The sequence below is a fragment of the Lolium rigidum genome, chromosome 5 (genome assembly GCF_022539505.1).
Source record: "Lolium rigidum isolate FL_2022 chromosome 5, APGP_CSIRO_Lrig_0.1, whole genome shotgun sequence".
NCBI lineage: Eukaryota > Viridiplantae > Streptophyta > Magnoliopsida > Poales > Poaceae > Lolium > Lolium rigidum.
In genome coordinates, this window is record NC_061512.1 from 227,510,642 (window position 1) to 227,528,518 (window position 17,877).

General features: G+C 46.0%; 1 pseudogene; it reads left to right on the forward strand.

Moving 5' to 3' along the window:
- Positions 1–16,538: 16,538 nt before the first annotated feature.
- On the forward strand, positions 16,539–17,877 carry LOC124652126 (annotated as a pseudogene).

Below are 17,877 nucleotides of genomic sequence, written 5' to 3' on the forward strand. Positions count from 1 at the left end.
TTGTGGATAAATATCTTTGTGATATTGCCCACTTAGAGAAACTTATACACATAAGAGATGATACATCTCCTTCGTCAAGCAAGCACAAGCAAGAAAGGCGTTCCATCTTGTTGCGGTCAAGATCGTCATCATCGAGCTCAAGTGGAATGCGCAAGTATAAGGTTTTCTCTTGATAGGGTTTCTCTCTCACCGGTCTCATAGTGTAGTTGGAGACCGGTTTATAGTTTAGTTGCCGTACTATCAAGAGGGCTCTCGAGTGAGTAACTCGATCGTATCCTTCGGAGAGCTCAAACCTTTGCATCCTTGCATCATCTTTCTTGGTTGTTATTTGTATCTTATCCATATGGTGTTTTAGAGCTTGTGCTTATTCTCATGACAAGTTCTAGTTCATCGAAAACGGATTCCGCATGAATCACTTGTTGCGTTTTCGATATTGGAGTTTTTCTCGGTTTCTCGTATTGAGAGGTTTCACTCTAAAATACATAGAAAAACCTACCCCACTTGTTCTTAAGCTTTTCACTCTTTGTGGGGTAGCTCTTGTCATCTTCTTTACAACAAAATTGATTTCACCCAAATCCGAGTTTCCTAACTCAACTTGTTGCATTTTCAAGATTGGAGGTTTTACCGGTATGTCTTTTTTAGATAGGTCAAACCTTTCATCATTTGTTTCTATCCTAACTTACTGGACTATGATGGTTCCCTGCATGATCTTGTAGAGCTTGTTACTAGCTTCGAAACGAGCCTAAGATCATCAAAATCGGAGTCCGGATGCAAAAGTTATTCAAGTTTCCGTGAAGCAGTTTTTTGGCCGAAAGTTGGCCGGAAGTTCCGGTGGCCGGAACTTCCGCCCTACTTCCGCTGAACTTCCGGAAATGACGAATCTGCACGCAGAAAACATACCAGGAGCATTCCGGGGGCGCCCTACTTCACCCGGAAGTTGGCCGGAACTTCCGGGGGGCGGAAGTTCCGCCCCAAATGACCGGAAGTTCCGGTTTTGACGAGTTTTGTGCATAACGGGCAGATTTCTCTTGCCCTATTTAAGGGGGTCTTCTTCCCCAAAGTTTCCCAACCGTTTGAGCTCATTTTTGCCTCCATTGTTGACCTTCTTTGAGCTTGCTATCTCCCTCTCCCTCCCATGAATCTTGCATCTATTTGAGAGAAAGATAGAGGAGATCTAGATCTACATCTTCACCAATCAAATCCCTCTCTTTGTGAGGGGAATCCACTAGATCTAGATCTTGGAGAAATTTGGTGTTCCTCCTCCTATTTGTTCTTCCTCTCTTATTCCCCCAATAGCTTTTGTAGCTTTGTTGGAATTTGAGAGAGAAGGACTTGAGCATCTTTGTGGTGTTCTTGCCATTGCATTAGTTGGTGCATCGGTTTGAGTTCTCCACGGTGATTCGTGGAAGTGAAAGCAAGAAGGTTGTTACTCTTGGGTTCATGGAACCCTAGACGGATTCTAGGCCTTTGTGGCATCTTAGTGGTGTTCTTGGGGACTCCAATTAAGTTGTGCAGAATCTTCAAGGGCAAGGCCTTTGTGGCATCTTTGTGGTGTTCTTGGGGACTCCAATTAAGTTGTGGAGAATCTTCAAGGGCAAGGCCTTTGTGGCATCTTTGTGGTGTTCTTGGGGACTCCAATTAAGTTGTGGAGAATCTTCAAGGGCAAGGCCTTTGTGGCAATTTGTTGGGAGCCTCCAATTAAGTTGTGGAGATAGCCCCAAGCTTTGTGCGGGTTCGGTGACCTTCCTAAGGTCCCATAGTGGATCGAGGACATCCCTTTTGGTGGGAATTCTCGAGGAGAATACGGTGGCCCTCGTGCATTTGGAGTGACTTGTCCTCCACACCGCTCCAACGGAGAGTAGCACTCGCAAGAGTGTGAACTTCGGGCTACATCGTTGTCTCCGCGTCACTTCGGTTATTCCTATACCCGAGCTCTTTACTTATGCATTTTACTTTGTGATAGCCATCGTGCTTGAAGTTATATATATATCGTGCTATCACATAAGTTGCTTGTCTTGCTTAGCATAAGTTGTTGGTACACATAGGTGAACCATTGCTTAGAATAAGTTGTTGGTGCACATAGGTGAACCATAGTTTATAGGCTTTGGGCTTGACAAAGTAAACGCTAGTTTTATTCCGCATTTGTTAAGCCCATCTCGTAAAAGTTTTAAATCGCCTATTCACCCCCCCCTCTAGGCGACATCCGTGTCCTTTCAACTGCGCTTCGGCTTCCTCCAAGTTACGTAGCCGCTGAACCCTACGCTTCTGGGAATGACTGAGTCCATCAGGGCACCACCTTGGCCGGTGGTACCTATCTTCTTCTTCATCTTCTGACTCCTCGAAGTCTTCATCTCGAGATGACTCAGCTCGTGCGCTCTGAGGTGGGAGAGGCCCTAGACGCTTGAACACTGAAACCTCACTTGTGCCCTTCCTCTGCTGTCTACATTCTGGGCAGTTGTCGATTGTGGGCAATCGGCTCATTCTTGAGTCCCAGCAGTGCTTAAAGAAAGGACAATCCCAGTGCCTGTCCATGTCTTCCTGCTCTCTTGATCTCCCTTTAGCGCGGCGTTCATATCCTTCGTCGTCTCTATCATATCGACGATGTTTTCTGCTGTCTGCACCAGACCGACGATATCTGTCGTCATCGACGTCGTACCGCTGGCGTCGGTCGTACTGGTACTCATATTTGTTAAGGAGATGCGCGGAGAGTGGTCGTTGGTACCGCACGCTTCTCACTTCTTCCTCGGTGAGGTACCGTCTGTTATCATATTGGGGCCGGTCGCGTGGATCGGCCTCCTTCTTATCCTTGCCACGGGAGTGACTGCTCTCCTCTTTATCTTTACCATGGCGGTCTACAGGCCCTGCCATGTTGATATCGAAAGAGAAACTCGGCTGACGCTTCGTGGCATGGTTGAGCTCCACCATGTTGACGCCAGGAAAAGGTTGCATGTCCACTTTCATGGCAAACTGACCGAAGATTAATCGGCCTTGTTCTATCGCCATTTCAATCTGTCCACGCAACACTTTGCAGTCGTTGGTGGCGTGGGTGAACGTGTGATGCCATTTGCAATATGGTCTCCCGTTCAACTCTTGCACCGTAGGGATTTTATGGCCTTCGGGTAACTTCAGTTGTTTTTCCTTCAGCAGCAAATCGAAAATCTGCTCAGTTTTGCTTATATCAAAGTCAAACCCTTTCGAAGGCCCTGGTTGCTTTACCCATTTGCAGGACACGGGGCCTCCCCCCCGAGTCCATTCAGCCACGGCGACTTCCTGATCTTCTGCAAAGTCTTCAACTTCATCTGCCTCGACCAGGCCTATCGGGCGCTTGAACTTGTCTTGGTACAATTCTGGGTGGCGCTGTTCATATAATGTTAACTTCTGAACCATGTGTGCCAGTGAATTGTACTCCACTTGGAAAGTCAGATCCTTGAGTGGCGCTGCGAGGCCTGCCACTGCCAGCTCGACTGCTTCTTTCTCAGTTAAACGAACCGAATAACATCGGTTCTTGACAGTTCTGAAACGCTGAATGTACTCAGACACCGTCTCTCCCCACCTTTGCCGCACCTGCGTCAGATCGGCAATGCCAGCTTCGGTAGCTTCTGAGTGGTATTGTACATGAAACTGCTCTTCCAGTTGCTTCCATGTCGGAACTGAATCTGGTGGCAACGAGGTGTACCACCCAAAAGCTGGACCCGTGAGAGATTGCGCAAAGAACCTTACACGTAGCGGGTCCGATGCTCGAAACCATGCCCAACTGTGCGAAATATCGGCTCACATGCTCAATTGAGCTAGACCCTTCTGATCCACTGAACTTTGTGAAGTCAGGGAGCCGATACTTGGGCGGCAGCGGGATCAGGTCATATTCATTGGGATACGGCTTGGAATAGCCGATTGTTCTCCTCTTTGGAAGGATACCGAACTGATCTCTCAGGATTGCACTGATTTGATCCATGGTATGAGCTGCAGGGGCTGAGCTTTCATGACTCGTTCCGGTGGCATATTTAGCTAGCCACGCCTGTTTCTCAGCGTCTGCTCCAGAACTCCCTCCTGCTCCAGCAATCCCTCCTGCTGTAATCTGGTTCGTGTGCGCCCAGTTGTTGCAGTCCGGCACGTATGTGCACACGTATCCATGTGGGATCTCTTTGGGCGGCTCATACAGGAATTGGTAATCGCCAGGATCACCTCCAACCTTGTAGACGACGTATGCCGGTGAACCTTGTTGCTGAGCCGCAAGCGTGAATGGTAGTTGCGGCCTGGTGTGGAACGGTATTTCTCCCTGGTGAGTCCCTAGGACAGGCCCTGACGGAGAATACTGATGCTTCATGATTTCCTGAACCACACGGAGCGCAACACGCTCGAAAGCGTTCACCAGGCTCTTAGAATGACGATGTAGAGAATGAGCCACCATATAATTGGTTTCCTGGCGCAGGGCTCTGGTGCGCTCCTCCGAAGGAAGAGACAGATCTACTCCATCGAGCACGCCTTCGGGTGTGAATCCTTTGAACCTAATGCCATGTGAACGGGTTTTTTCGAAAGAGCCGATGAGATCGGCTTCGAAGAGAGCCTTAAGCTCATCATACTTCTTCTTGTGCTCTTCGAGGCAGATCTTCGTACTTGATCGGTTCGCCCGACATCTCAGCTGCAGATGTTGACGTGGTTGTTGCAGATTGTCCCACCGGGCATGCCAGAATGTGTTTCCTGCCAAAACCCACCAGCGAGCAGCGACGAGCAACACGAAGAGCCGGGAGGCTTCCAAGGCTGGTGGTGGGCCCTGGTCCCTCGGTCGACGGCCCGCAATGCTCTGGCACACGTCCTGACGGTCGCAAGGGCGTGCCACCTGACCTATACCTGGTCAGGGAGGTGTTGGATCGCTTCGATTAGTTTCCTGCATGGTAGACACGTAAACATTAAATGAGCCTCGATCGGCTCTCGGGTTACCTCGCTCATCGGCTCAAAGAGCCGATTGACCCATGGTTCATGTTAGATCTTGCAATAACATGGGTATCCTGCTTCATTAATATTAAGCTAAATCGATCTACGACAGTTTAGGGTTTTCACCGTATAACCGAAACATCCTACACGTAGTTGAGCCTAGCAGATACGAAAGATAATGGAAAACTAACCCTAAAAAAAGGCTTAAAAACCAACATAGAGTCGATTCCCGGAACAACCCTTCTAGGATCGGCAAACCATACCTAACGCACTACCGGATCGCTCAACCCGTTTGCAAGGCCTAACCATATGGATATCAAACTAATCCTTGCAGAACAAGGAGCAACTATAACAAATCAAATCTACTAAATAAAGATGAAGCAAGATGCCGCCCTTACACCTAAGATAGGTGTAAGGGCGGCTAGACATCGAGGGGCAGCAAAGCTAAGCAAGCATATAAGAAAAGCATCGATGCAAGCCCCAAAACATCCACGATAAGTAGTGTTGCTCGCCATCAACAAGGCTTTAGTACGAGCAACACCAGATAACGAATAAACCTATACTGCCTAGATCGCAAGATGCGATCTAGGCAGCATGATGCTTACCCGGAAGAATCCCTCGAAACAAGGGGTGGCGATGCGCCTAGATTGTGTTTGTTGTGAACGTGGTCGTCCTCCTTTCTCAATAACCCTAGATACATATTTATAGTCCCGGGACTTTGTATCTTTGGAATACACCTAATCGTGTACGAGCTAAACTCTATCTCTTAATTCTAATCTACCATAATGTACAGATACACGGGCACTCTAGCCCAAACTCTCGTACAAGGCCGATTTAGAGACACTTCATGCGCGTATCCTCCAAGCCCATCTCAATTACGGCCCATCTCCTGCTGTGGCTAAATTCTGGTGATAACAGAAACAATCGAGTCCTCATCCGCCACATTAGCACAAACTCCACCACCGTCGTCCTTATTCTCGTCGGGGACGAACCCACTTGAGAGAGGAAGGCCAATGCACGCCTCCGTGAATTCCTCAAAGGGCCTCTATCTTGGAGGCTGGGATGATGCTGTTGTGGGCCCAGAGTGGCTGCAATCTTAGCTAAACAAAAATCATGGCGGCGAACCGTGTCCGTTTTGGAGGATGTGGTAACACCAGAACTAGATCTGTGCCTTCAGACCCGACATCTCCCTCCCGGCATAAATCCGTTGACTGACATTTGGCCGAGGACATGCACCAAACCCAAACCTAAACCTAAACTTACTCCTATTATGTACAAAAGAAAGCTAGCCAACCTACACAATCCTTCTGTCGGCCAATAGCCCTACCGGGAGGAAGGGAAGAGGAAATGGCCGAGAGGATAATTGCACTCTAAAGGGAGATAGAGTAGAGGAGAGGACTAGTTTATTTTCCTTTATTTCTAGTTATTATTTTAAATGGAAAATTATTTTTGTATTTCAAATGAGTCCGTCTGTAAGGATTAACAATACTTGTTTTTTATACTAAACATTTTTTCCTTTTTTATAGCTTGTTCAATCAACATATGGTCCTACTACTACACATATATATTATATATGTTTACTAAGTTAACCACAAAATATTTCGTTTACTCTAAGATTAAAAGTGCTATTTGTTGTACAATTATATATATGTACTGTCATTGTTAATAAATTTACTAAAATTTGTAGAAACAAATCAAGAAAATTCACATTCTTTGATTATTTTTGGGACACTAATGGAGAAAAAAACGCCTCGCTCACCAAGTTCCTTTTGTTTGGGAAAAAAGAGAGACTAATCTACATGTATTCATACATGACTTCGTGCCACTTAGATTAGTTACATAGTTAATATATGAGTTCATGTTTGCTACACTATCTTTCGAATTGGCATAGAGTTTTAATGTGAATGGTAAAACAAATATCTTGGTGGAGGTCTCTCGAGAGTATTTCAACTATCAGGAAGTTAGGTTAATTATAGAGTTGCATTTGCATTTGTGTGTACTGTAAGAGCAGCACCTCGCTGAAAGTTTTTGGCGTGAGAACTTTTTGGACTATGAATAATCCGATTCGTATGTAGTGCCACCAAGAAACGGGAGAAACTGATCTAGGGTTGTCGGTACTTCTCGAACAGATCCATTTGAAAACTCAATTATTTGTCATCTGCATAAATATTAGGGGGACAACTTGGGTAGGATCTTGCTTTAGATAGGATCTATGAGATCAATTTTTTTTAACACAAGAAACATGTTCAAATATTCTTAAAAAAAATGTCAACACACATCTATGTTATGTATGCAACATCAAAAATTTGCTGCTTCAAATTCGATCCAAAAAAGATAAGTTTGCGAGTGAATAATGTGAAATACTATTCACCCAAGGTTGACACTATTGATAGCAGAATTTCTCTTTTTTGTTTCTCTAAATATAGATAGAGTTTTGAGCTAAAAAAAAATTCTGAGGTTGTAAATACAGACTATAGGTATGTTGTGAACTTTTTTCCCGATTTTTTCGCTTTTGTAAATATGATTTTTATGAACTAATCCTATGATCTCACATAAAGAGTTGATCCTATACAAGTCTCCCCCTAAATATTAGCTACATTGCTGAATTGAACGTGTTTTCGAGTGCAATGTTGCAAGGACATTAAGAACAAAATCTTCAGACACGATTTTGTACTCTTGCTTAATACTCCACGGATATTTCAAGTTCTTCATGTATGTTCACTACTTAATGGAATGTCTTTTCATCAGCGTGAGTAAGGTGTCACGTAAGATCACACCTAAGTCCGACGTATAGTTTATTTTGTATTTTTAGCGTAACTTTTGTCTCAAAATTTATACCCGAAAAACCAAAACTACTACAAGTAGGATTTACATAGGAACCCACTTGACATAATAAGTATGAGCAGTATGTATGAAATCAAGTAATTTCCTTTAAAGTGATTATGTATAAATTAAGAAATAAAGTTTGGTTTACAATCTTTCCAAGTCAATCTAGATGCGCGGGTCGGCACACACTTAGGATCAGACCTCCACTCAACTCTCTACGACTAAACTGACAAAGATAATGAGCAACAATGTTGTGTCTTCTATCAAACTTGGCCAGGATTACTTTGCCGATTAGGGGAGTTCTTTAGCCTGTACTCTTTGGCAATTATGCTGATTTCTGATGATTCAATGCGTCCCTCCTTGAAGACATACATGACCGCCTTACAATCAGTTCCTATAACCGAATTTATCGACGAGTGTGCAAGAGCCATATCGAAACCTTGTATACATGCAATTACTTCAACTTGAGCTGTTGTTTGATAGAGGTAAAATACCTCAAGCCGAGTAAATAATTTATCCCACATGATCATGAAGGATCGGCCCAATGAGCATGTCTTCTCCTCTTTTATGTAGCTTGCAACAACACTGTATTTTACCAAGCCTTTCTCGGGTTTCTTCTGTGCTTCTTCTTCTTCTCCGACCTATGCAGCTCACTCGATAGGCTATACCCTGTAGAGTAAATAGATAATTCTGCAAGAACCTAATAAAATTTTCTAATGATGCATCATTTTTATCAAAAATAACATTATTTTGATGGTGCCAAGCTTTGCACCCACCATATGAACATGGTTTTACTTCTCGTGGCATGGTTTAGGCTATCTAAAAGGATGAGAACCCAACCTTGTCATGTACAAATAGTTTTGACTCGTGTGGCAGTTTCCAAACTTTTGCCAAACTTTGTCTCAAAGCCAAGGCTTTAGTACACCACATTGTTGCATGGTAACCTGTCATTGCTGGTTGACGGACTGTGCTCTTGTTCGTGCTGAAGGATCCTCGCGCTAGCTACGTGAAACTAAATTACTATACTGCATCGTTTTGTGGACGGATTGACTTTTGGCAATAAAAAAGTTAGAAGAAATAAGACAAACGGTTGAGCCCCGTCCACGAGGAGCCCTCCTCAGGCAAGAGGACCAGGGTTGACAAAGCTGATAAAAGATGAGTCCTGAATCACCGTGAATTCCACCTTCCTTCAAGTTTGACGATTAGGACGAAGGCAACGTCGACGCGACGCGTTGTAGCTTTTTCTCTACTGCCGGGAGTAGGACCAGGTACCAAAGAACTTGTCCTTTCAAGTTTTTTGTTTTTTTGAGAATTCGTTGTTTCGATTTCTACTACTACCTCCGTTTCGGTTTAACAGGCACGCACGCAGTTTAAGATAAACTTTGACCATTGATTTGGTCAATAAAATATAACTTTTATGTCTACAAAATATATATCGTTAGATTCGTATGAAAAAAAAGCTTTCCAATAATATAATTTTTGTACCATATATTTTATATTTTACTAACTAAAATAATAATCAAAACAATTTCTTAAACTACGTGCGCGCCTGTTAATCTGAGACGGAGGGAGTAGAATTTATTGGCAGCTCCCACCAGCCCAAGAGTACAACCGAACGGAATGCCGAAATGCTATTCCATCTGCAAACTTGGTCCAAAACCAAGCTTGTTCACATCCCTCTTCGCACGGCCCATCGACGACTCATAAGACGGCAGCACCTAACAAATTCGCGATCCAGAAGGTTGGGCTCTGAAGTGGCCTCTGGGCTCAACCCGCTGAAGGAAGGAGCAACCTGAAAAGCATGATCCCAAAGGCTTCACGATCTGAATTTAGATCAACATCCCCGAGTGCTAATTTAGCTTACCGACTAATGACCGATCCTGCCTAAACACATTTAGCACCCAGGGGTAGTGCAAATGGACCACGTTTTGTGTTTCTTGTTGACATGGGAGGTTAGCAGGTTGCGGTGCGTGAAAGGCTGAAATCTGAAGCCCTGACAGTGGACAGCATATCAGTTCCGAGCTTCCGACTCCTTTTGAACAGCTTTACTAAAAGAAATCCATGTCCAAACTACACGTTCTAGCCTCTAGGTGTGACTGCACAAACCACATGACCAAACACACGCATGACACCATGCATTAGTGCCTCTAATCGCTATATCCCTTTCCCTTGGCGCCAAAGGTCAAGGACCTACTCTGCTGATTTAGACTTCTCTAATCATCAGCTCATCACACGCAAGCAGACGAAAATGCCTTCTTCTCCTGTAATGGCCGCCTTTCCCGTCTCTGTCGCCCCTTTACAAGGCCAGGTACCATGGATTATTATTAGGACAATCCTCAAGATTAAGGCTAACTAACTAGCTCCCTTTGCTCTAGAACACTGGACGCAATGGCCGACCGAGTTAGCCACACACCTATATAAAACAAAGAATGAGAAACTTGCACTTCTATCTTACTCGTAAGCAAGCCTTTGCATAGTGTGGGCTAGCATGTCTGCAACTCATCAGCTTTACGACTTCACAGCAAATCAACATTCCACTTGTGAATTTTATAAGACTACCAATCATCTAGCGTGATCACCTGTATATGTATTAGCAAGATGAGGCCGGCTCCTGTGCCAAATAGGCAAGCACTAACTAACAAGATGAAACCAAGATATCGAGGTACTGATAATGGCGAGGCAAATTAATGAGGATGCATGCATCGATCCCATGGCTATTTAGTCAAGCAATCACGAAGCGACGCGATCCTGCGTCCTGCTCCTGCAGCTTGACGGATGCGTGAACGCCATGCTTAACCACGATCTTTCTAATCATGTACGCGAGTAATGATTGTATCGGACACGGACAAAACAAGGTTTCGACCGATTGATGAGCAATGAGTAATGACAGCTACCAACCAGGCCAGGGTCTAAACCTTGACCACGCACGTCGTGGCCTGATCGATCATCACCAGTACTACTGCTGAAGGCTTTGGAGGTCCATGGTGCAAGTGCAGCTTGCAAACTATTCTGCAGGAGTGCAGGTTACCGGTTACGTACCCTCGAATTCAGGCAGGGCTCCATAAGGAACTATATACAGCTTGGAGAAAAGACAGAGCTGAGAGACACGTAATGCAGCAACCCAACCTCCATTCATCCAAAAGAGAATAAAAAGCAGATGAGAGACACTGCACATAATGCTTTTTAAAAAAGGCAAGACTTGAGGCAGGATTTCAGGCCATTTTGGAAGTCTCCTGTGAGCGCCGATAAACAAACAGTGCTTGTTTTGCACTTGCATGCGGTGCGTTGTTTCCTACTGACGGATTCACGGCACGTACTGACGGGCACTGTTAATTAGGCAGTTATGTACTGAACGCTGTGGGGTGTACAGGTAGCTGCGCTGGACACTGAAACTCTGGTAGGGGGAGATGACCAGATGCAATCTAGACGTGGTTCGATTCAATGATGTCAGTCCCGTTTCTGCCATGAGGTCTGTTACCAACGAACTGCGATCTGGTTGCCGCAAGTGGAAATTGCGCCTGTGCCGAGGGGGAGAGCAGCGCGGACTCACACACAGTGGCTAAACTGCTCAAGTGGTAACATTAGAGTTCTGATCATCGTAAATTCGGAGAACTATAAGCAGTGGCGATGTAGTTACAAAACTCGCCGAACCCGTAGAACAGCAATGGAGGCAATAAACTCACACGAGGAAGAGAGGGACACGGTAGTTTTTGCCTTGCGTTAAATTCCTGCAGCTTTTCTGTATTCTCTCTTTCTTATTAGTAGTCTGTAACAACTCTAACAAACACTAGCTATGATTCAGGCCACGATCGAGTTAACGGTCAGCGGCGCCATCCCACTGCACTCCGTCATCGCCATATCGCCACGATCTTGTTGACTGGTGCCATCCCACTGATAAGATCATCGCGATGATCTAATCTACTACGAAGCGGTAAAATGACCTGGTTGTGAACAGGCTCACACCACGGTTTATCTCCTAACTTAACCGAAAAAAACATCTAACAATGTAGAGTTACGAAACTGAATTTCTTCCGACAGCAAAGCATGCCAATGATCTGGGGGGGGGGGGGGGGTGCAAAACAAAAATATCATTAACTCAAGCCAAAATGATCTAAATTAATTTTCTCCTTCAAGCCTTGTAACCACGGCTTCAAGAAGAGAAGAGTCGGCAGCAACGGTATTGCCAGCCTGCGGTCCGCGCTGAGCAAGATGCTATGTAGCAAGGCCATGAGGAGAGTGCTCAAAATGGAGAACCTTGGTGGCAGGTGTTTCCCCGTTGGAGGTGATGGCGAGTTTTGCAAGCAGAGGCAATCTGCGGGAAACTGCGGCTAATGCTATGCCCGTGCTAAGGAGTTTGTCGACAAAGAGGAGGCTGGAATACGAGTGGGAGAGGTGGATGGCGGACATGGAGGTGGACTCTTCGTTGTAGCTCACCCCCGTCTCCGTAAGGATTAACAATACTTGTTTTTTATACTAAACATTTTTTAGAGCTTGTTAATTGACATATAGTACGTCCTACTACTAAACATATATATTATATTTTTTTACTAAGTTAACCACATAATATTTCATGTACTCCCTCCGATTCAAGGAATAAGGCGCCCTCGTTTTACGTGCTTTTTGTTTGACCAAGAATTGCTTCAAATATATAAATATTGTTTGTATGAAATCAACATCATTAGAAAGTGCTTTTCAATACGAATCCAACGATACTAACTACATATAATATAATCAAGATTTTGTTGCTCAATTTTTACGGTCAAAGTTCATCTTGGAATACGCGTGCGCCTTATTCCTTGAGTCGGAGGTAGTAGTTACTAAGATTAAAAGTTCTATTTTATAGTACAGTTATACGTACAATCGACATTAAGAAAATTTACTAAAATTTACATTAAAATTCAAGAAAATTTGGGTTCTTCGACTATTCTTTGGGACATTGATGGAGAAAACAAACTCTAGCTCACCAAGTTCTCTTTGATTCAGAAAAATGAGAGACCAATCTACATGTATTCAAACATTACTTCGTGGCACTTAGATTAATTACTTAGTTAATATATGAGTTCATGTTTGTCATAGTATCTTTCAAATTGGCATAAAGTTTTAATGTGTATATGGTAAAACAAATATCTTGATAGAGGTCCCTCGAGAGTATGACTATTTAAACTATCAGGAAGTTTGGTTAATTAAAGAGTTGCATTTGCATTTATGAGTGTACCTTATGAGCAACACCTCACTAAATGATTTTTGGCGCAAGAACTTTCTAGAGTATGAAGAATCTGATTCCTATGTAGTGCCGCAAATAAATGGGAGAAACCGGTCTAGGGTTGTTAGTCCTCACATTCACTGGATATTGTTAGGCAACGCGGGGCAAGAAGGACCACGACTCCACGTAGGTGTACGATTTTCCGTCCCTTCATTCCCTACTCACTTGAGTTTATCCGGGCTTTAGCGATGACGGCTCTCCTTTTGATCCGTTCGGTGTTGCTTTTAAGGGTTTTGTGTGTGCATAGCTTTAGTGTGGCACACCGGTGGTGACAGAGTGTAACCTTGCTCTCTCCTTCTTCACCGGTGGATGCACGAGATGGGTCATTTGACAACCCAATTATTTGTCATCTATAGAAATATTAGCTATATTGTGTTTTGGAGAGCATTGTTGCAACTTGCAAGGAAATTAGAACAAAGTACTTGAAAAGGTTGATACATTTTAAATGTATCAATCCGTCGGCCAATAGTTGTAGGGTGCCTGAGGATCCTTCACCTCGAGAAGTTTGCATGTGCTCTCTGTCTTAGATGGCTATGGCTTGAGTGGAGGGTTGACCTCATGCAACAAAGATGATGGAGATTTTTCATACAGCCACAATTGCTCAGATCGGTAATGAGAAAAAGACACATATTTTTGGGAGTCGTCTTGGCTAATGGTCAGCCTCCCAAGCACATTCCCCATCCATCTTTGCTTTGTCTTAGAAGAAAACAAAATGGAATTTTATACTTGCTTTACATCAACAGGCTTGGTGGATCAAATTGACACGAGGGGAGTCCTCACTGATGACTATATCAACGAGTTTTAATTACATTCTTTGGTTACTCGTCGCCCCTCTGTGGAGTTAAGAGAAGATCCGAAGGACACAATCTCATGGCGGCTCACTCAGGACGCTTGCTACTCCGCCGCCTCTGCCTACATGTTGCAATTCATTGGCGGACGAGCACTACATACAAGAAAATCATTTGGAAGCCTTGGGATCCTCCTAAATGAACTTTTTTTCTTGGCGCATTATTTAAAATAGAGTTTGGACAAATGACCGGCTTATTTGAAGAGGCCGACTAAATAGTGGTCTTTGTCAATTTTGTAAGCAAAAAACCGGAGATGGTGGCGCACATGCTCTTCCAATGCTGCTTCACTAGCCTGGTTTTGAGGCATATGGGCATTTGGCATGGGCGCCTAGGGCTTGGCATTGATTCGCTCAAGAAATAGTGGCAAGGTGTCAAAGACCGCTGAGGATTCCCTCGGAAGGCCACGGCTACCCTTCTCATGCTTGTCGAGATATGCATGGGCTGAGGGAAACGCGAGATTTTTTCAGCATTTTTCTATCGCATTAAAAGCGAGGCTGGCTATGGGGCAAGGCGCGCGGGGGCCTTGCATCTTGGTGTTGTAATTCGTGGGGAGTAATCTGTTTGTGTGTTCCCAGCTTGTCTTGTAAGTGTTTGAACAAACAAACTTTCCGTCTTAATCAATTGAATCTGGCAAAGATTTTGCCGTCGTTTTTTTTTAGAAAATTCTGTTTAACTATCTGAATTTAAAACATAGTTTATCTTTTTAACATATGAAGTGTCAGTACTGTTTGCTGAAAAATTGCATGGGGGCATTCTCAAAAATAAATATACAAGTGGGAGATTCCACTTAATAACTATGTGCACGTTTTCTCTAGAAATTTATAACATTCCCAAATATATTTCGAATGACGTCACTTACATTATAACATTTGAATGACGTCACTTACATTTAACTATAAAAAATTGAATGACGTCACTTAGAATTTATAACATTCGAATGACGCCACTTACATTTAACTAAAAAACATCAAAAACATAGACATGTCTGAAGTTCTGACCTAGAGGAATATTCGCATTTCTCAAGGAGAAAAACGGTACACTGGGATTCTCCTTTTTTAGACCAAAGCCAAGCTGCAGCCTCATCTAACATCAGTGTCAATGTTAGGGGGTGAGCATTGATCGTTTTTCGTTTGGCATTTCCAAAAAAGAAACTCCTGCATCACCAGCTTCCATGATCGTGCAACTTTCGGCTCGCGGTCAATGGTCTTTGGCTAAAACATAATTCCATGCAACTATGCAAGGACTACTTTATTAGGCGTTGGCACGTCAACTGCAGTCGTACGCCGCACGTACGCTGTGCAAGTAACACGAATCACGAGCCGCATCCCAAGCAAAATTCACGGAGCAAGACGTACGACACGTCCTATCGAAAACCCATCATCTTTGTTCACGTGCCATATAATCGCGACCCCCGATTATGGCATCCGAATCTATCTACGGGCGTTCCGTTGCATCACCTGATTGATGCTTTCGCTTCAAGTTTGAATATATGCCTGTTTCAGGACGCCCCTGCAGAGAATTTCTGCTGACATTATCCGCACGTGTAAAGCTCTCAGCTTTCTGGCCTTGAGCGGCACGCCCTCGCCCTGTGATCTTTCTTTTCATCCCATAATTTAATCGATCGAGCCAATGGATAGTTGGACAGCAGCCATTTTTTAGTAGAACTGGGACATCGGTGCCAGATCACTTGCCTTGTGGCCTCCGGCCAGTTGTTGTAATTCTCAACCAAGCTGGACTGAATGTGCCACCTACAGACAATGACAATGGAAGTGTAACTAAATCAGTCGGTTAATCACTGCGGCAAATCTGACACAGACAATAACTTCCACTTGGATAATCACTCCGTAATCACTGCGATAAAGCAGATAGCAGCTCTCACCTGAATCTCTTCTTGACTTGCAGCAGCGGCATCGATAAACGGAGGGGGAGAATATCAGAATTACAAAGTTTTATTTTTCATAGTGAAAATTTTAATTCTAGTTTTAATTGGTTGTGTTTGACGATAGCTTTGTTAAAGACACTATTTTAAGGATGCAGACTGTCTTTAGGGATGAAAAGCTAAAATTTATGATTTGATAGTGATGTTTCTTTCTTGGAGACGTTGTTTTTGAAGAATTAGACTCTGAGTGCCCTTGATAATAGTTTGTGTTGGAGATACAAGGTTTCTAATCACCGCATCAGAATTTTTTTATGGTAGGGTTGTGTGCATCTATAATGATATTTCATCGTAGCAGAGCCTATGTCTAATTGATATCTTTATGACATTAATATTTTTGTGTCAAAAAAATATAGCAGCTCTCACCTGGATAATCACTCCGTAAGCACCCTCTGCAAGTACTCAGTAAATAACTGCCCTGAGATAAAACCGATGTGACGAGGAAAAACGCCAAAGCCCCAAGACAGCAACAAAACCCTCTCGATCGAAGTGGCCTCGCCACTCTCTGTTTCATTAGCAGGATGAGACAAAGACGCCGATTAAACTGTGCCGCCACATCGCACTTTAGCCGGCACCTGCTGCATCCTAGCTTGAGATGATCCTTTTATATACCTACACCTACACGTCTTCCCTATTTCGAACCAACGACGACACTCACGAGCGCACAGCTGCACGCATCGGCGTCGACACGACGTGCGTAGTCACCGCGAGGCTTTGGCGGTCTAGCGAGATCATGCAGCCCGTGGACACGGGCACGATGGACATAGACCTCGCCGCCGTGCGGGCGCTGCGGGTGCTGGGCCGCGGCGCCATGGGCACGGTGTTCCTCGTCGCCGGGCCGCCCACGGACGACGGAGCACTACGCGCTCAAGGTCTTCGACAAGCGCCGCACCCCCGCGGCACGCGGGCAGGAGGACGCCGCGCGGCGCGCGCGGTGGGAGGTGTCCGTGCTGTCCCGCCTCGCGCACCCGCACCTCCCGTCGCTCCTGGGCCGCGCCGAGACGCCCGAGCTCCTGGCGTGGGCCATGCCCTACTGCGCCGGCGGCGACCTCAACGACCTCCGCCGTGCGCAGCCCGACCGCGTCTTCTCCCCCGCGGCCGTCCGGTTCTACGCCGCCGAGCTCGTCTCCGCGCTCGCCGAGCTGCACGCCGCCGGGATAGCGTACCGCGACCTCAAGCCCGAGAACGTCCTCGTCCGCGCCGACGGCCACGTCACACTCACCGACTTCGACCTCTCTCGGCGGCTCCCGCCCAAGTCCCCTTCGGCCTCCACATCCACGTCCGCCTCGTCGTCGTGCTCCTCGGCAACGCCGTCGCCGACGACGCCGAAGCCCCACTCACAAGGCCGGGGTCGACAGTACCGCCACCTGCGCCGAATCTTCGCCAGAAGCGAGTCCGCGGTGGCCGCGTCGTCGTCCGGACAGGAGCCCCGCAACCTGGCATGGTACCTAAACAGAAGCGATGGCGTAGTCGACCATCTCAAGAAGGCCAAGTCCGCGAGAGCGTCGACATCTGTTGGCCGCAGCAAGCAGCACACCAGCTTCTCTTCGGCCGCGAGTGCCGCCGCCGGCGTCGCGTGCGAGAGGTCGTTCTCGTTCGTGGGGACGGAGGAGTACGTGGCGCCGGAGGTGGTGCGCGGCGACGGGCACGAGTTCTCCGTCGACTGGTGGGCGCTCGGGGTGCTGGCCTACGAGATGGCGTTCGGGAGGACGCCGTTCCGCGGCCGGAGCCGGAGGGAGACGTTCCGGAACGTGCTGCTCCGGGAGCCCGAGTTCTCCGCGGACGTCCAGCGGCGGTGGCCGGACTTCACCGACCTCATCCTGCGCCTGCTAGATAAGGATCCGGCGAGGAGGCTGGGGTTCTCAGGCGGCGCCGACGAGGTCAGGGCGCACCCGTTCTTCGCCGGGGTGGCGTGGGAGTTGCTCGGGGAGGTGTCGCGGCCGCCGCATATCCCGCCGCCGGCTGATGAAACTGTAGCCTGCCAGGGTTTCGGCGTGGTAGAGTATTTCCAGAAGCTTCACCAGCCTCCACCGCAGTCGGATGAATTTCCGGACTCCTTGCCAGAGTTCTGA